The sequence below is a fragment of the Lynx rufus genome, unplaced genomic scaffold, assembly GCF_022079265.1.
Source record: "Lynx rufus isolate CCGP_SWC_20201006 ecotype Redwood Valley unplaced genomic scaffold, mLynRuf1.p SCAF_2, whole genome shotgun sequence".
NCBI lineage: Eukaryota > Metazoa > Chordata > Mammalia > Carnivora > Felidae > Lynx > Lynx rufus.
In genome coordinates, this window is record NW_025814834.1 from 89,494,193 (window position 1) to 89,514,996 (window position 20,804).

Genomic DNA, 20,804 nt, shown 5'->3' on the forward strand with positions numbered 1-20,804 from the left:
TAAATCTCTATAATTACATTCTATATCTGGTTTAGTGTGGCATAAAATGAGATTAAAAAGCAACATATAAAAAGAAAATAGTCCTACTTTCTGGAGGGTTTCAGTCTAAGTCTCATATTGAATTTATATTTGGGAGTCTCATTAATTTGAAGGTATAGCTAAATAATTGATTCATCCCATGAACTTAATGTGGAACATGTCTAAAGTGTTTGGAATTCTCCAGTGATTTAAAAATCTCTGAATTGCTAAGATTTCTCATTTTTTAAGTGAAAACAAAGATATTCTGTTTTATTTTTTAAATGATTTATTATTATGAACTCGATTTGAGAAAGATATTTCAAGTGTATATAATTTTATTTATTAATTGAAATGACTGCATAAGACCAATGTAATTTTCACAGGATATACACTGAAGTTTGAAGGAATATCAATACAGTAATCTCATAACAACTGTATTAGGATAATGGTAGTCACTTTTATAAACCAAAATGATGACATCACACAATAAAATTATATTTCATACCCGTATGAATCTGATGAGTGTGTTAGAGGTTGGTAGGTATCTTCCTCCTTGTGGTTATTCTGAGATAAGGGTTCCTTCCATTTTGTGGCTATAGAATCTCATACGGCCTGTTCGCAACTAGTAGAAGGGGGAAAATGTTGAATATCTGTAGACAAGTTGGATGCAAGGAGATCAGGGAAATGTAGCATCAGGCAGTTTCTTGCCCATGACATCACCATACTATGGAAATGGGAACATGCATTTTGAATAAACATTTTGCCATTTCTGTCCCAGTCTTCTCTTCTGGCTACCAAATATCCATATATGCCCTTCTTCTCATAGAATATAGTACATGAGTTCAAAGTGGAGGACCTCCAGGTGATGTGCAGTCCTCTCCATCATGTCCTTTTGTACTTCCTTGTATACAGCAAATTATGAACCAAAAGACAAGATATCTGTCCCGACTGTCCCCTCCATACTCTATATAAATCAGTGGAACAGTGATAGAATAATAAAAACAAGAATCATCATCTAGAAAATAGAAGATTGGAGGCACACAGTAGTCATTGGCATAGAGAAATAATGAAATCCTACCAGGAAAGTAAAGGAAAGACCCTCTGTCCTGGTAGTTTAGAAATTCCCTTGTCTAGATGGTACTTCTTTCCCTGTAACATCTCCCCTTGTTCATTGTTCTTTACCTGTGCTTCCCCAGGGAGATTCTTTCTAGTCTGTTGTGCTAAATACTACATCTGAAGTTGGCAATGGGGCATCCTCCCCCTGTGGACTCTATATATTTCACAGACTGTTTCTTGTTCCTTTCAAGTTGTTTTAAGGTTTGAAGAAACAAAGAATTTTGTAAGATAGGCTCATGGCTTTTGAAGTTATAAATTCCCTTGAAAATTAGTAGAATTTTGATTTCTTTGCTTCCCATTACTTCTATATACCAATATCCTCACTCAAAGTTATACTCTACAAATAATTATCAAACCCAAATTATTTATTTGCACCTCACTCTCTTGGTTTTCTCTTTCAACCTGTTTGTGGTCACTTCGAAGCCTGAAAACAACACGCCAGTGGGAAGCAAACACCTTTATCTAAAGCTGAAACTCTTCTATTCAGTTGAGAAGTTAATTGGCTTTTGTTGTTCAAAGTAATTCCGGCAATTTTTCTTAGTATTCACATCTTAGAAACAACTGGATCTCCAAAGCTGGAAGACCTCAATTTTGGACTTGGTCTATTCCCTTTCAGTTTTTGTTGTCAGTCAGCCAGTTCTTACCTATACTCATTTTTCCCCGTAATATCTTGCCAACGAAGGCATGTAGTAACTAACACAATTACTAATATTAGACTTTTAAACTTCTTCCCTTAAATACATAGGCTCAAAAAGCACTTGTTTTTTCTTCCAATATATTTATCAAGATACTGCAAATGACATTTTTTATCAAGTATTTTTAACCTTTAATATTTTCAGTCCTGAACATTAGTTACCCTGATGCTGCTGCCTTAACCATGAGGCCAATGTTATGCATTAAAGAAAAAAAAAAATAATGTTTATTTTTGAGAGAGAAGAGGGTCAGAGAGAGAGAGGGAGACACAAAACCTGAAACAGGCTCTAGGCTCCGAGTTGTCAGCACAGAGCCTGACTCAGGGCTCAAACTTACTAGCCATGAGATCATGACCTGAGCTGAAGTAGGACACTCAACTGACTGAGCCACCCAGGCGACCCATGGTTATCTGACAATGTTATGCATTTTTAAATGTTTATTTATTTATTGGGGGGGAGGGGCAGACCGAGAGGGAGAGAGAGCCTGATGGGGGACTCAATCTCATGAACCATAAAATCATGACATGAGCCAAAATCAAGAATTGGATGCTTAACTGAGCCACCAGGCACCCCTTCAATGTAGTAATTTACAATCTTATTATATTTAATGTATTTTAAATTTTTATTAAGGTAGTTTTGTACTTGTGCTACCAACTTTTTTTTTTAATTTTTTTTTAACGTTTATTTATTTTTTTGAGACGGAGACAGAGCATGAACGGGGGAGGGGCAGAGAGAGAGGGAGACACAGAATCGGAAGCAGGCTCCAGGCTCTGAGCCATCAGCCCAGAGCTGGACGCGGGGCTCAAACTCACGGACTGCGAGATCGTGACTGGAGCTGAAGTCGGACGCCCAACCGACTGAGCCACCCAGTCGCCCCTGTGCTACCAACTTTTGAATTTGTTATGATAATACTCACTGCGTAAATTTCAGTGGATAGCACAGTAGAAATTTTGTCAATTTGTTTTCTGTTTTATTGCTCAAGGTCGAGTCCAATGTATGCATTCTGAACTATCAAGCAGCTTTTATCCTTGTGATGATTCAAAGATGGAGGTTCCTTCCATCTTGTGGTTCCTACATCCTTTAGGGTCTGAGAATCCTCTGATTTTTGACCAGAGAGAGGAATGACATGTCTGCCTTTTTTCTTTTTCCTAATTCCAGCTCAGTAATGACCATCATTATTTCAGTTACATTCCAATTAGTGACATCTAGTCACTTGGTCACATCTGATGACAAGAGGGCTAGAAAATATGGTTTCTAACTGGGAAGTTGTCAGCCATTCCACATTTTGGAAAGGAAGGGGTGTGAGCTATGAGCTTCTGGTGACAGATGAGTGCTTCTGCCACTATGACCACTATCTGATTTTATTATTTTTTTTTCTTTTTGGGTAATAAAAAATTAAACGTAGTAGAGGATAACATGTGAAAGCCCTATTTCTAAAATGTATTTTAAATTGAGTAGATTCATATTTTTCCAATTTTTTTTATAATCTCCTGAATGCTTAGAATTCAAGTTTATCATTTTACTTTGAATGAGTCACTTTCATTATTAGGTTTGTATCACCTCTTGCAACATTCACAAATCCAAACAACTTTTAATCAGAGAAACTTTTAATCAGAGAAACAAGCACATTATGCTCTGGCCAGTAAATGAAATAATAGGCATTTTCAGATTGGGGCAATTTCTCCTAATAACTGGTGCCTAATTCCTAGAACCTAAATATCCTTTTTTTTGGAAAGGCTGGAAACACCATGAATACTCCCAACCCTATTTCCTACTCTTTTCAGACATTCGAATGATAATTATTCTTTTGTTTGTACTTCTTAAGATCTCACTACTAGTACCAGCCCATAGACTTGCTTGTTTGTTTTAGAACATGCTTTGAATAAATGTAACATTTGCAGAAATTCAATCTGAGAGTGGAAGACATAATGGATTATTGGTGGGCATAACATTAGAAGTAGAAAAGAAAGAGAAAATAGTTGAAACAGTGTAAATATAGTGTAATAATGGTTGGTGTGTTGAATAATACTTCAGATACTAAAAACCCCCTCCTAACTCTAACTGGCTTAAATGATAAGTTAATTCATTTTCTAACTTAGAGGAAGGCCAGAGAAGAGCAAGCTTGGTTGGATGTAGGCTTGGTTGAAATGATGCCTCATTGACATCTTTAAGGAGCCATATCCCTTCTATTTCCCTGCTCTCCCATCCACAGCTACAGCCTTTTCCCCCTTGGTCATAAGTTTGTTGCCACTACCAACTGAGGAAAATTGTGTACTATTCTCATGCAGCAAGAAAAAGTAAGAAACCTGACCCCTTACTATGGACTATAAATCCATTATTTCAGTTTGAATGGGCTAAATAAGGTTGCTTTCTCACACCTGGAGCAGTCTCAGTTGCTGGGGAAATACCATGTACTGTTTGGATTTGTATTAATTGGAGTCCACCCCAAGATCTGGAAGTGTATTCAATTTCCCCCAGTCATTTGAAAATTTGGTAGTGGTGAGGGAGCATGGTTGGGAAGGTCATTGGGAATGATGGTTCTCTGAACATAATCAAGTTTCTGTTAGGAAAAGAACTAGAAGAAGCAAAACATAATTTCACTGAGAATGGGAGAGAGAGATGTATTGATTCACTGCCATGAGAATATTTGCTGTAGAATGCGAATTACTGTACTTGAGAGCAAATCATGTTCTTCATGATGGATATTTTGAGGTTCTTTATCAAAACCCTGCAAGCAGTAGATAAGGATGGTAATGGAGGTGATGATGATGATGACGACTACAACCATGACAGTGAAAACTGCATCGATAATACCTGTGATGATTTAACAAGGCAATTACTCAAACTGTCACTACCAAGCATGTTTTTTTTTGGTGCTGAATCATGCTAAATTTACAGAGAAAGCCCTAATTTATTCCACAGAGAAAGATACATTTGGGATCTATAGTTGCTTCCCAGTAAATAAGACAAACATAGGTTTAGATGATTGAAGATAAGGAAATTTCTAGTGAGAAATAGAACTAGCTGCTGGAAACTCTGCCTTCCTTAAATGCTCTTACTCTTTGGATCTGTGTATGTTTCTATTTTTTAAAGACAAGTACCTGGGTAAGATAAGCAGACTAATAACGTATACATTTGAGGTTGCTTAGTAAAGAAAATATTTTTTACGCTATGCCTTATTTTTATTTATTTTTATTTTTGTTGACTTATTTCATATTTCAGATTCCACTTATCAGACAACTTAATATTGCATGGTTAAAAAATAATTTTAGGGGCATCTGGGTGGTTTGGTCCAGTTAAGTGTCCAACTCTTGGTTTTATTTCAGATCATGATCTCACGGTTTGTGAATTCAAGCTTCACACTGGGCTCCATGCTGACAGCATGGAGCCTGCTTGGGATTCTGCCTCCCTCTCTCTGCCCCTCACCTACTCATGCTCACTCACTCTCTCAAAATAAATACATAAACTAAAATATTTAAAAGGCAATTTTAAATTATTTTATTACAATTAATTATATTAAGATGAATAATACTGAATAGCTCATAAAACTTCTTTGTTTTGTAATCTATAGGATTAACAGCTAACATATGATTAATTGTAATTAAAACCAAAATCCCATTTTTCCCAAATGAAATAAGAATATTTACTTTAGCCTAGAATATTGTAAGTAAATTGACAGGATCAAAATCTCTTCCAAAAACACCTGTAATTAATAGTATTTTTCCAAACTTATATCAGAGCTATGAGATTTTTCTGGGAGGTAGCTTTATTAAAGATGTGCATTGGAAAGATCTTTACATTATATATTTTTCATAATAATATTCTTAATGTTCATAATGTAGAGCCATATATAAACTACCTGAGACAAATGATTATGCAACACTTTATAGAGTGTCCTGTTCTGCTCCTTTGTCTTGCTTGGATAGATGGTGACTACATCACATAGAATTCATATAGTGAGGCCATCTGTGCAAAAATGGAGGTGATTCTACCTCCATCGGAAGTGAACATGTTCTCATAAATGGTCTCAAGTACCCCAGAACTTCAAGTCACTCTATCATCACTTACCTAGAGACTAAACTCTTTTACATAAGGATAAGTAAAGTCAATTAACTAGTTTTGCATTATTTATCTTATTTTCTTTGTGCTTTGTGCTACATCAGAATGTGAAGTTGCAGTTCTGATAGGGCCCATTTTTTTGAGAGACAGAGAAAGAAAGAGATTAATATCAACAGCGTTACTGACTGTTTTCTGTGGCCAGTCGTTGTCCTCAGCACTCCCTCTACACTTTTCAATTTAATCTACAGAGTTATCTTGTGAGGTACTTGATACCTCTATATTCTTTTACATATGAAGCTTTGGGAAGGTAAATTACTTGCCCATAGTCAAAAACCCAGTAAGTGTTGCAATCAGGGTTCAAACTGAAGCAATGTGCACTCTTAATCCACTACACTACACCCATGAGTCAGCTTTAAGCTGGGAGAATGGGGGTTAAGATGAGGTATGTGGGGGTTTGTGGTATACTACCATTTATGCACAAGACTAGGTACTCAGCCCTGAGGAAAATGACACTTGGGAATATGCAGGGTGGTAATTTTATACCTTAACATGGGCACCTATAAGTTTGTATATCTGTTAGTTCCATGAAGATGAGTAGAAATGACACACAGAATTTGTTCTAAAATTTTAAAGGAAGTAACTGTATGGCATTCTGAAAAAGAAAACAAAATACAGAGAAAGCAGAAAGATCAGCAGTTGCCAGAGTTTGGGGGAGGGGATTGGGTGGAGGGGGGATGAACAGATGGAATAAATATAATTTTTAGGGCAGTGAAACTCTTCCATATGATATTGCAACGTGAATACATGTCATTATGTATTGGCCAAACCCAAATAATTAACTGTACAACACAAAGAGTGAACCGTAATGTAAACTATGGACTTTAGTTAATAGCAACGCAGTAATATTGTTTCATTAATTGTAACAAGGATAACACAGTAATGCAAGATATTAATAATAGGACAAACCACGCGTTAGGAAGAAAGGGGATGTATGGAAGCTCTATAGCTGCTCAATTTTCTATAAACCTACTGCTTTAAAAATAAAACCTATTTACTTTTTGGAAAAGGAAGAAAAAAGAAACTGAGTGATTATAGGACTATTATTGTGAATCAATCAGGAAATAGGTGACTCATTTCAGAATAATTGTATCTTTTCTTCAATAGTGTTGAAATCTAGGACTTCCACGTTTTCACTTAGATTCAGTCAAATTCCAAAAAAGTTTTCTGTGCTCTCTGTATACCACTAGGCTATGAATTCTGGATGAGCCCAAGTCTACTTGCCAGGATTACTCCCTAAATAGCAAAGAAGCACCTTTAGAAAGCATTAATCTTGTAAAGCCACAGGGCCACAATTAAAGAGTGGTTCAATGGTTTTCCTAAATGTATAACTTACAAGGACAGATTTTACCCTGCATCTTTTACCCTGATGATAATGATGGGCTCAATTTCCCCATGTATAGTCAGCCATTGTTAACATGCTGGCATTTGAAAGGAGTATTTACTCTTGATTTTAAACATAAAAGAGCTTGTATGAGCAGAGAAAGAGGAAGTAGGTAAATGCTAACATTTCTTGTGGAGTGGAAAGCAGTTCCCCTGCACTTTTCTCACCATTCAAGTCACAGTTTGAGAAGGAAATCGCTTTAGAAATTGAGAGGGTCAATGGATCCGTTAACTGTGCTTTCTCCACACAGTTAAAGCTCAGTGTGAGACTGGCTGGCAAATAAACAATGAGGAAGAAGTCACATGAGGAGGGGTTATTAGAGAAAGAGTAAGGAGAGTCACATTTTGGTTATAACTAAGGACTAGCTGACTCACCCATGCATGAAAAATCCTTCCTCAGGTGTCATTTTTTAGGGATGGTGGCTTAATTGCCCCCCCCAAAAGGCAGCTTTTTTTAATTCAGAAATGACTTATGCCTTATTATCATATCTACCATGTCAGGATGGTGGGGTTTATTTGGTCCTCATATCTCTTCATAAAAAAATGGGACTTTTTTAAAGATAGCACAATTTTAGAAGAAAAGATTGAAATCCATACCACAGAATAGGGTTTGCTATATACCATTTGATAGGAATAGGAGTATGTAAACATATTCCCAAAAAATATATAGGTACTCTATAATTAAGAGTTTGTATAATGGGGAACGAAATTCCAACATGGATGTAATGTTAATAACTTAGGTAAACAACAGTTTTTGTCTGTTTAGATTTTGATTATACTGGGGTGAGAGGAGTGAGAGGGAGTGGTATCTTTCTCAGTGCCAGTCTGTGTGCAAATCCTGTCTTCACTTCCACATTTGAACATGGTTGATGTTGAACTTGTTGCTTCCTGTTATCAATTTTGATACATCAAGTGATGACATCTCAAACTTTTGTCCTTAGGACAATTTCTTCTTTAATACATAACAACTATAATTCTATTGCTATTGTTTTTATAAGGTCTGTTCCTGGAGGCTACTATACCTTGTAATGCAGGATTAATGATAGTGCAATTGTGCTAAAACACTTCGATTATTCGTGGCTATCCTGGAAAACTGTGCAATAGAAGCCCTTGGTGTAGTTTTGGAAAAACTCCATTGATTTTTAATGAGTGGGGAAACACAGAAATGTCAAGATAAATTACTAATCAGAAGGTTTTTTTTTCCTATTATTTACCTATATATGCCCCATCTTTTCCAACCAACTTTGCACTACTAAGGGTATTTATATCAAAATGCCAGTGAGCACTACGTCTATTATGATTACTAATTTACTCTATCTGTCATGCACTTACTATATCATACTATTTTATAAGCTATTGTATCATTTATTTGGTCTTCACAAGAGCCTGTGAGATTTGCATTATTTATTATACCCATTATACAGATCAGGAGACTGAAGCAGCAATAGAAAAGCACTTGCTACATGTCACATAGTTACTAATTAATGAAGTCAGGTTTTGAACCCAGAAAATCTTGCTGTAGTGTTCCTGATTAGTAATACATTTAAGCAGAAACAACTCTACTAAATGAAGACCATACGGATAAAAGTTGCTAGCAAACACGATCATTGTTATTATTACAGTTATTTATTGTAATTATTTTCTCTCATGTCCTTTTCTGTTTTGACAAACTGAACTGCAAAAATCTGTCTATAATTTGGTAGTTCAGGATTTTAAATTTCAATAGTGATTGAATATGATTGTTTAATAGTTCACTGTCTTACACAGTGCACTTCACTACTCTAGGTAACTGACTCATTTTCTTTCTAAACACAGTTATAATAGAAAGCACTGCCTCACTTTCTAGCAGATGGAGAGCAATCTTGTTTTAATGCACATCATTTATAATAGATACAAGCTGTCAGGTAACTTCTGGTAAAATAGGATGCTGAATCAGACATTTATTTTTAGTGGCAATTGTTGACACATAGACTAGCCCACCCAAATGAAAGTATGCCATATTACTTGGCTCTATAGATAAACTATGTTATAATATTCTTTGTCATGTTTCATTTTAGGTGTCTGCTTTAGACTTCCTACCATACACCACCATTTCCATCACTTATCTTTAAACAGCTTGTCGTACTAAAACCATTATACATTATTTTAGATAGTTATATTTTAGCTTTTATTTCTAAAATAAGAATCATCTAAAACCTGGTAGTTTTAAGTAGTTACATCATAGTTAGAAAAATGTGCTATGGAATCCAACAGACCTAGATTTTAATCCCAGCATTGCTCCTTATTAACTGAATGGAAAATAAGTTTTAATCCCTGAAAACCTCCATTTTTAAAAAAATTTATGATTTTTCTATCAAAGATTATTATATGAATCAAATAAGTTAGTGTTTCTACAGTGGTAGTTATTTACCATATATATCATTAACTGTAGTTCACTAATATGAGGCATCAAATAAACAATGCAAGCCCCCAACAAAAACAGATTTTACAAAAAGTGAAGGAGCTGAATGAACACCTACATGACCATGTTGGTCATATATCAACTGTGTCTGTTCCACTTAGTTAATGTCTATCTTGTATTGTTTGGTAAGTATTTTAATATTGCTACTGGAAAAAAAAACAAAAGAAATATTGACATTTATCATATGTACAATGCCTCTTTTGGTTAATTCATGTAGATGTGATATTTGGAAAATATAATGGTAGCTAGATTTGGGTAAAATTAAAAACGCTTAGTGTACATTTTAGCTGCACATATACTAAATATGGAACAATACCGAGATTACCCTGACTACTGCATAAGGATGACATTTGTGAAGCATTTCTTATTACATAATTTTAGAAAAAATACATTTTATATGTTGTTTGTATATTCAATGATAAAGCAAGTATGGTAAAATTATACTAAATGGGGATTCTGGGTAAAAGTTTATTGGAGTCCTTTGAACCATTTTTATGACTTTTCTACAAGTCTCAAATTATTTAAAAAATTAAAACAAATAATATCTTGGGAAATAAAAAAGTAAAAATAAAGTAGCAACCAGTCTTTTAAATTAGTATGTTTCCACTATATCTAGATGAAGCCATGCAGGATAGGTGCTTTTGAAGTATAAGAGGTTTTATGTATTATGTGTGTTACATTTTAATTTTTGGATTTGCTAGTACTAGTCTACACTAAAATAATGTATTTTTTAAATCAAGTTGTTAAAAAGCCATATGAGCTTAATTGATACATCATATAAAAACAAATTCTTGGGGCGCCTGGGTGGCTCATTTGGTTGAGCATCGGACTTTGGCTCAGGTCATGAACTCACCGTCTGTAAGTTTGAGCCTGCATCGGGCTCTGTGCTGAAAGCTCAGATCCTGGAGCCTGCTTCATATTCTGTGTCTCCCTCTCTCTCTGCCCCTCCCCTGCTCATGCTCTGTCTCTCTCTCTCTAAAAAATAAACATTAAAAAAAAATCTTAAGACTATTATTTATTTTTTTACTCCAGTGCAACAAATAAATGCTTTCATACATACATTCATAAATACAAATTATGGTAAGTTCTATGTGAATATACTGTGTTATTTTCAAGAGTGACAGAGAAGACATTAGTTAGATTACTTGGTCAGTGAAAGTCTCACTGAGGAGATGACATTTAAAATGTTACTTAAAGGATAAGAGAAGAAAATTACGGAAAGAAAAGTGGGAATGTTGACAGGGAGCACAAGGAGTCTTTCAGAGAGAAACCAAGTCTAATGCCTCGAGAAATAAGAGAGTGGAGCATGTTTGAGAAGGTGGAAAAAAGATAGCATGGTTGGCATACAATAACCAAGGAGAAGAGTGGCTCAAATTGAATGTGAAGAGAGAGGCTGGGGGTATATCATCCAGAACCTTGAAAGTCAAGTTGGAAAATTTAAAGTGTCACTAGGCCAGATTTATAATCTATGCAACTCTGTTACTGTGAAATATAGTGTGTATACTGTGTGTGTTTGTTCATAAGGGTCAAAATGGAAATGGAAGATTAGTGAAGAGCCAATTTCAATAGCTTAAGATGGGTAGTGGTTGCTTGGACTAGGGTATTACCTGCATAAAAGGAGGAAACATCATTTTGTGATATATTATGTGTATGTATTATGAATGTGTTATGTGTAGAAGACATTTAATTTATTACAAATAGCTATGCCTTAAGACTTCAAGTGAAAGCATGCTAATAATAATGGTATGTTTAACACTTAAGAAAATATTAGAAGCTTGTGAGCATTGTGTTAACTAAGACTTCTAACTAAAAATGATTATTTTTAAATAAGAATTTAATCATGATTATTCATATAATCACAAATTATATGAAACTTTTAATTTTTTATTTTCCTTTATATACTCATATTTAAATGGATATAACTTACTGAGAATGTACTATTGTTCCTATTTTCTTAACGGTTCAATTACTTAAAATTATTAATGACACAATTTTGTATTATATCGGTAGAGGGTGATGATGCCCTTCTCAAATGAACAGAGTAATAATAAGTGAATAATGAATTTGTTAATCCTGGATATTGTGAGTTTGTAGGAGGTACGTGTATATCTAATAGATGATGAAAAATTTTTAGCAGATATTATTTGAAATCATAATATCCCATGTGGATTAGTGAACTTGTCATAGTTATAATTATACAAATATTTAATCAATGCTATCAATATTTCACCATTGAAGAGTTAACAGAAAAAAGACAACCAAAAATAAAGAAAGAAAAACGAGAGTTGGTGGTGTAGAAGGTATACATAGTATATTAGGAAGAGTGCTGGCCTAAGTCAAAAGATTTGGCTTCCAGTTCTGGATTCAGGTAACCTTGGTTAATTCATAACTGATGATTTGTAAGGTTTCCTTTCAATTCCCACATTCTTTGATTTTTTCTGAAATATACCAGGGATTGGAGCTCTCCAGCTCCTTGTATTTAAGTGTTTTTATTCATTTTGCCTTCTTTCAGCACAACTTGTTTAAAAAATCAGAACTTACATATCATTGAAAATATTTCATTGTCTGTCACTGTTACTTGAGTTTGTTGAGACACTGGGTTGTTGGGAAAAATGGAAACATTAGATGAAGGGTGATGTTTTATAGCAAGAATGAGATGATTAAAACACTGAGCCATTGAGATAGTGGGTCCAATAGAAAGAAGGAAATAGTAGTAACCAGTTTTAGTGGTTGGGTAGGAAAACATTATAAAAGTAATCAGTAAAAGAATTCTGGACCAGCTGCTACTATATTTCCAATTGCATTATTCCTTCTTAGAGTGACTCTGTATCCTCCAAATTCCAAAGCTTATTTTCTCTCTAATGAGGCTATGGGGGATTTAAAGCTGCTTCTCCAAATCTGGATTTCAGCAAAATCTGTTTGTTACTATCACAAAAAGAAATATGTCCCAAAGCAAGCATTATCATAAGGACTACAAAGAGAAAAAAGCCCACAATTTGGGTTAGACTACCTAGGGTAGAGTTCTAGTTTAGTGTCCTACTAGTTGTTTAATGAAACTGTGAAAAATCATCATCTGACATTCAAAAGCAGCATTTATAAAATGTGAACAATTTTGTCTGTTTCATTCATCCCTAGTAGGAAAATAAGTGTTGAATATGACAACTTAAAGTGCTTTGTTATCTGGAGACTGATATATGCTTGTGAGCTAATTTTTACTATTCATCAGTTTAGCCAGTCTAGTATGACCATTGATGGATATAGATGAAAATTGAGGAAAATTGGGGAATTGAGTTGTGTTCCCAAACCCGATGCTAATTAAGAAAAAAGCAAAAAATTCCACAAAACTCTTAGTTCCTCCAGCTTCAGAATAGATCATCATAGGAACATTAACTTCTCTGTAAGATGCTGTTCACTCTTCTAACTTCCATCTCCACCTTCTGCTTCTTTGTAATCACTGATTCTCTCACTCACATTACGAGTTCTCTGAATGCCATCCAACTCATGATACAATTGGAACTGAATTCAATATCTAATGTATACAATGCAGATTAATGCTTTTCTTTGTCATTGTTTCTTATCAGGTCTAATGTTGATTTCCTACAAAAACATCAAGTAGCATCAATGTTTCAATGTTTTTTTTAGAGTACCCCCAAATATTTAATATTATACAAGTCCAAGATGTAATGATCTTCTGCAGAGCATATTGATTTTTAGTTAGTGCCAAACCAGGGGTTGTAATCCTAATTTTGTACAGACATCTTCCTAATGCCTCCCAATGTAAATTCAGAAATTGTCATATATCCAAATGGTCATCAGTCAGTAGAATCATCTTGCAGTGCAAAACATTATTATTACCAGGTTGAAGAGTTTTCATTCATTTTATAAAATTCATTTCAAACTATACCTTGTAATATAAACCTCTAATTTCATTTTATGGAAATAAGTGAATTTGCTTAAACAGAGAAGGAAAGTTTGTAAATATGCAGCCTAAACATATCTATTGTGAAATTGTGTGTAATTCCCAAAAGAAGAGCTTCAGACCACGTTTTTGTGTTTACTTAGGCTATTAAATGGTTATGCCAGGAAGCAAGAGTGTGGGGTGAGGACGAGTAAAGAAAGGATATAAAGAAAATATGAAGCATGTTACTGTGGCAACTGTGGCCAACTGGGGCTTGATTCTCCTTAGAACTTTCTGAGAAGTGTATGGAGTGCTTGACACAACTGCCTACCTGAAGGTAGATCATGACAAACTCCTTTCCTCTATTGGTTGAGTACCACCCTTGGTGTGTTAATTTCCTAGGCTTATGCGTGCCTAGTGAACAAGATTTACTTTGCTCAAGGTGAAATGTTGTCAATATTTTGAAAATCAAAGCTCAATTTTTACTGTCCACCATAGATTCCACAAGAATTAGGAGCCAAGAGGATGCATGGTGGGACATTAGACACATTATTATGAATGCGTTTTGTGAACTTCAGTGATAAACCACCTATACATACACTGTTTAAATCATGCAGAACCCAGTATTATTATTTTTATACCTACACTTCCAATTTATATTTTCAGATTTGGAAAACCAGAATATACATAAACTGGATCCTCTTTATTTATGTTTATGTCAAAACTGCAAATAATGTGAGATTTTATTCTATTTGCAAGCCAAGTTTGCCTGCAGAGCTTCCTAGATCTTGAGAAGACATGACACTTTGGGTCATAGATAAACTACTTTATTACTCACAGGACCGCAGGCAGCATGAGCTCCACACTCAAATTGGTTCCTCTCTTTTTTCAAAAATCATTGAAAAGATAAAGAGCAGCACAAGGGTGTTTATATTCTGGAGAAATCCTCTAGGGGCAGTTCTGAAAGATCATTAATGTCCCTTCCTTCCTCATACCTCCCATAGTCTAAGGTTATCTCCTCCAAGTACAGGATTTTTGCTCTCCGTCCAGCTCCATAAAGTCTGAAGTTGCTATAACTTCATTTTTTTTTCTTCCCGGTGGTCTCCTATTTCACCCAGAGATTTATCTAGAAGAGTCAAATGAAAGAGGCGCCAAAGTATATTTATAAACTGTAACTATAACTAAGTTTTAATGTCCTAATTCTCATCCTGAACAGGTTGCCATCCAGAGACTATAGACATTTAGATGGGTCTGGGATTGCCATTATAGGGTAAAGAAAGACACATTGTGCTGAGAAACTGTCAGGAAGAAATCCTGGAATTTCTAAAGTCTATATATAATGCCCTATAACCCTCAAACCCTTTCCCCTTAGACTGTATCATAGTCACAAGCCAACAAGTTAAGTTGTTCTAGTTGTATAGTATTCTAGGTCACAAAGAAATTTATCATCACAGCATAGGCTCCCATAAGTTTCAAGTAAGCAATGTAAAGGTGGCCCCAGGTGGATGATATGCACATAGTAAGTCTGTATTATAGCTGAGCAACTCTGAGTTTAGGAAACCACAAATTTTATAAGGCCACAGGTAGCCACTGGCTCAACTTTTACCCTGGAGAGAGGGATTATCTTTATTATTCTGATCAAGCAGTGAATCTGCCCCCTGCCCCAGAGGGAGACACTTATCTCTGTCTTCTCAGGCTGTTTGCTTTACAAACATCCTTGAAAGGTAGTACAAAATAAAGGTTGTCAATGCCTTTGCTTAAAACAAAGAGAAGACATTTCAGAGATTAAAAAAAAAAAAAAAAAAAAACGGTGAGAGTTCCAATAGAGAATTGTGTCCATATATGTTGTTGATTTTGGTAGTGGCAAGCTAGTCCTTCCAACTGAAATGACTATCTGTCCTGTCAGCTATGTTTCAAAATAATACAGCCTGAGAAGAACTTGCAAATGAAATATTGAATTAGAAATAAAAGATGGCTATTTGACAAATTTACTTCTGTTCATTATATTTTTATCTTATTTATCCCCAGTGTTATAGTAAGAAGGAAAGTGGAACTTCCATTTCATAATTTTTTATGAGCTACATGTATAAATAGTAACAGCTAAATTGGAAAATAAATCAAAGGTAATAGAGAAAACCATTGAACTGTATACTAATTTGCCTCTATTTTAGGCAAATAATTAAATTTAAAAGTATCTTTTATTGTATTGTATTTAATACTTTTATTTTGAAATACTTTGACTCTCTAAAAATTGGAAGATTAGTAGAAAGCTCCCATAAACCATTCATCCTACTTCTGCTAATGATAACATCTTACATAACCATAAGAAATTATTAAAACCAGGAAATTTATTTTGGTACGATATTATTAACTCAACTGTGCACCTTATTCAGATCTCATATGCACACTTTTTTAGTGTATAGTTCTTTGAAATTCCATATATGTATATGGAATATAATACAACCATCACCAAAATCAGGATACAGAACACATCCATCACCACTTTATAACTCTCCTTTTCTTTTTTTCCCTTTCCCTGGCCCTAACCTCTGGCAACCACTGATCTGTTCTGATCACTATACTTTGTGACTTCAACAAATATTACTAAATGGGAGGTTATTCAGCTAAAAACTTTGAGATTGTTTTTTTTGTTTGTTTGTTTTCATTCAACACGAGTCTCTCAAGATCCATTCATGTTGTGCATATTGGTGGTACATTCTTTTCTATTGCTGAATAGTATTCCATTGTAGATATATAACACATGTTATTTACCCAGTCACATGTAAAATAAACCTTTGGGTGGCTTTCAGTTTGAGGCTATTGCAAATAAAGCTACCATGAACATCCATGCACAGGTTTTCATATGAACATAACTTTTCATTTTTCTGGGATAGATACCCAGGAGTATGACTGCTGAGTAAATTGCATGGTAAATTCATGTTTAATTTTATCTAAAAACAAAAAACAAACAACAACAACAAGAAACCCTGCCAAACTGTTTTCCAGAGTCTGTACGATTTTCCTACTGTATGAGATCCAGTTGCTCAACATCGTTTTCAGCACTTGGTATTAGCAATATTTTTCTTAAATTTTATTTTAATAATTCTGGTAGGTATGGAGTGAGATCTTATAATAGCCTTAATTTACATTTCTCAAATGGCTAGCGATTTTAACATCTTTTATTTGCTGATATTCCTATATTTTTAAGTGTAATGCTATTTATTTTGTTATAACCAAAGCTACATTGTGACTCTAAACAATAGGACTTCCTTTGCCCAATTGATTGATTGATTTCTTATCCTTTAAGAGGCTGTATTTAATTTTGTTCTTATTTGGGAAGTTTATACTTTTCAAGCATTTTAATTGCCCCAAAACATTGGACTAACACACAGTTGCCTTTTGATTTCATTACTTTCACCTTTTTGTTACCCTACGGTCTCTTATATGTTCCTTTAAATACTGCCCTGATTTAGATTGGGTTAGCATCAATTTATGATCATGTACTGCTTAAATTATTTTCCTTCTCATCCTCTTCTTATCTGTTCTAATAAACTATAATGTTACATTAGAGGTTTACAATAAGTGGAAAGAAGAAGACTATTATTAGTTTACTAAAGTGAGACTATATAAAAATATGTGAAAAACATACTGTTTTAATGAAATAGGAGATTAGCCAGGGGTCAAGTAGGTAAGTACTTTCTGTAGAAAAGAGCTGACTTTATGCATTCATTTCCTTCTTCATTCAATCATTCTGCAAATTTTTACTAAGCACTGATTTTGTCACAACACGCTATGGAAAATACCAGTGTGTAGGACCTTTATATCCTTCAAGGACTTTACAAGCAATTTGGGGTGAAACTGGTTATAAGAAGTAATTAAAAACTAACACCAGACACTCTGGACTATAGATAAAGACTCCAGGTTGATGTTACTAACTGCCTTACACTTTACCAATTTAGGCGTTATTGTGTGTTTTTTTAATGTTTTATTTATTTTTGAAGGAGAGACAGAGCATGAGCAGGGGAAGAGCAGAGAGAGAGGGTGACACAGAATCCGAAGCAGGCTCCAGGCTGTGAGCTGTCAGCACAGAGCCTGATGAGGGGCTCAAACTCACGAACTGTGAGATCATGATCTGAGCTCAAGTCAGATGCTTAACCGACTAAGCCACCCAGGCGCCCCACCCCCACTTTTTTTAAATCTGTAAACAAAGTACCTGGAATGAAAAATTTCAGTATTCACTTCTAATATTCAGAAACTGGAAGTCAGAGAAAGTTGATAGTCAGGATTCTTATAGCTGACAGTTAGGATTCCCTACTGTGCAAAAAAGCATAAAAAGAATTATGTTGTGGCTGCTTAGCACCACAGCTAAGAAAAGGAAAAGAGATGTGCGTTAAGCCATGACATTGGATTATCTTTGTACGTACTTAAAAGAAGCTCATAATAAGTGATAGGTTGCTCTCTCATGATGGACCACAGAAAGAACAAAATTGAAAAGGCAAGTATCTTGCAGAAAGGTGAACATAGACTCAAGAAAGACCTGGGTGATGTCAGTAGTAGTATTTCGGTCACAAGCTTTCTCTATGTTTCACTAATTTGTCTATAAAGGAACAGAATTTATCTTTTCTATGTACTTAAAAAAGAAGACAACATGACATGATTTTAATTATGTTGAATACCTGCTAAGCAGTATAATTTATATATTTTGCATTCTATGTTGTGATTCGAATTCAGCTGACCCTTGCCATCATATTGCACAAAACTGCACTGATATTATAAAAAATTATTTCAGAGAAAAAAATACCATTGTGTATTAGAAGCAGGAAAGCAAAAAGATGTGGGATAAATCATAGGTTTAATTTAACAGGTTAAAAAGAAAAACATGTATTGATATAATTCGTGTGAGTTTAGTCATTTAATGACTATATTCAAACATCAGTTCTTCTGTATTCAGTGAGAAAATAGGAATATCCTATCCTCTATTTCACACAGTTAACATAGCTAGTCATTAATAGAATATATTAAAACATGTTTAATAGCTAGACAAAGTGATTGGCTAGTTATGAGAGCTGGTGTATTTGCAAGTCTAAGTAAACAACATGCATGCACAATATGAAAACAATAGTTTTTTTTGTTTTTTGTTTTTTGTTTCCTGTGCAGACTTCAATAACTGTCGTTTACCCCTGCCTAACCAATGACAATAACATGAGTTACATCAATGGGAGTTTTAAAGATAAAATAACTTAATGATTTTTGTTAGCTGATTCCTATGTTCATAGAATAAGTTCTTACATAAGTTTTTGCCTGAGGTCACTCAGTAAGATTAAACAAATGATATCTAGGTTATTGATGAGGAAACTTTTTTTCTAGCACGCTATTTTTATGCTTAATTAATGAAAGGAATATGCCTAAGTGAGATTTGTTAGCTTTTTGTTGACAAAGATCTTGCTCATGATAGGTTTTTGTTATATGTCTGAATGAATAAAAATGTCAAAAAAATCTATGTCTACACACTTATATGTATCACTAAAATTTTTATATTATACTAAACAGTAGGTGGTAAAAATGTTAAGTTTCTATTTCTGATTCTGTAGCAACTATCCATGTGAACTTGGTTCATTAGTTCTTCTCTCTGACATCCCTTTTTCCTCATTCCACCAAAGGAGGCAAGACCATTCTCCAAAATGTCTTTTCAGTTTAAAGATTTTTTTCCTATAATTTGTAAATTTTATAGAAAATATGTAAAAGAAAAATATACATAAAATTAATAATTAGACATTATTTATGTCCCAGAATAAACTGTGAATATACTGTATTGCCATCACAATTTTTATATATAATTGAATAAACTTTTATATGCATGTTTTATAAATTTCAAAGCAAATTAAAATTGGTATGTTATGTATACTGTATATATCCGTATAATTTTATAAATTTAAAAGCAAATCATAGGTGACAAAAAGCACCATTGTTATTAAATACTATACAATATAATGCTCTATACAGTGAAATGCAACAATATAATTATTTTCCTATTTGTTAGACTTGTGTAGGGTGGATGAAGTTGGGACTGAGAACAAGATTTCATTGGGCAGGATTGTCAAGTATTCTGTACATTTTACCAGTCCAAAATGATAACTGATGTTGAGATTTTTCTAGCAGATATTTATTCACTGTGACTCTGCTTTAAAATTTGCATTTACTTCAACTACCTTGTTTGCAAACTTTGATTTTTAAACAGAAAAAAAGAATTATCAAAATTCCTAAATTGCGTATCTACCAGTGGGTTTCTTACACTAACTTTTGCTTTTACATTTATCTGTGAGAACTCTTCATTTCAGCATGCAGTGTGGTATTTTGGTGTTTGTTCTAATTCCTACTCAGAAGTATGGTTTGTGAATTGATTTGGGAGGGCATGGAGGGAAGGACCAGCACTCTGAGTCCTTCAAAGTCCAGCTCTCATCCCTAGAAGGGCCACCTGCTGGGTTTTCTTTTGACATGGACCTGGGGTTTCTGAGTGAGGTGACAAATAGGTCAGGAGGCACAGAACCTGCTTCTATTTTCTCTCTGGTTCCTGGTTTGTTTTAGTTTTGGTCAGAATATGTAGGTTGGTCATTTTGTTTCTCATTCCAGTTTTATCAGTCATATGGCAATTTTTTTAAGTTTATTTACTTATTTTGAGAGAGAGAGAAAGAGAGCACATGATTGGGGGGGGGGAGAGAGAGAGAGAGAGAGAGACACACTGACACTCCCACGCAGGTTCTGCACTGTCAGTGCAGAACCTCATGCGGGGCTCAAACTCACAAACCACAAATCATGACCCGAGGTGAAATCAAGTCAGACACTTAACTGACTGAGCCAACCAGGCATCCCAAGAAAAGTAGTATTTAAAAGTATGTTCCAGCATTTGGTCATAGTTAAGCATTTAAACAATTCAAAGAGATGATTTCTGGTTCCAAATGGTAGGATGTGGGATATTTGTTTCTGGTTGAGTTGCATAAGAAATTCTGTGGTGTGTCGGTAACAGGGTTGCAGACAATATACCCCGTTGTAGTAGTAGTAGTAGTAGTAGTAGTAGTAGTAGTAGTAGTATTTAATGTATTTTTTTTCAGTCCTACTAGCT

General features: G+C 34.5%; 1 protein-coding gene, 1 non-coding gene and 1 pseudogene across 2 annotated transcripts in view; 2 read left to right on the forward strand and 1 right to left on the reverse strand.

The window, feature by feature from the left end:
* Nucleotides 1-20,804, forward strand: part of LRP1B (LDL receptor related protein 1B) — a 1,918,909-nt gene that overhangs the window by 952,738 nt on the left and 945,367 nt on the right. The window lies entirely within an intron of this gene.
* Nucleotides 4,456-20,804, reverse strand: part of LOC124515675 (60S ribosomal protein L7a-like) — a 58,158-nt pseudogene continuing 41,809 nt past the window's right edge.
* On the forward strand, nucleotides 10,061-10,165 carry LOC124516792 (U6 spliceosomal RNA). Its single transcript, XR_006963184.1, has one exon. It is a non-coding gene; the product is annotated as a U6 spliceosomal RNA (small nuclear RNA).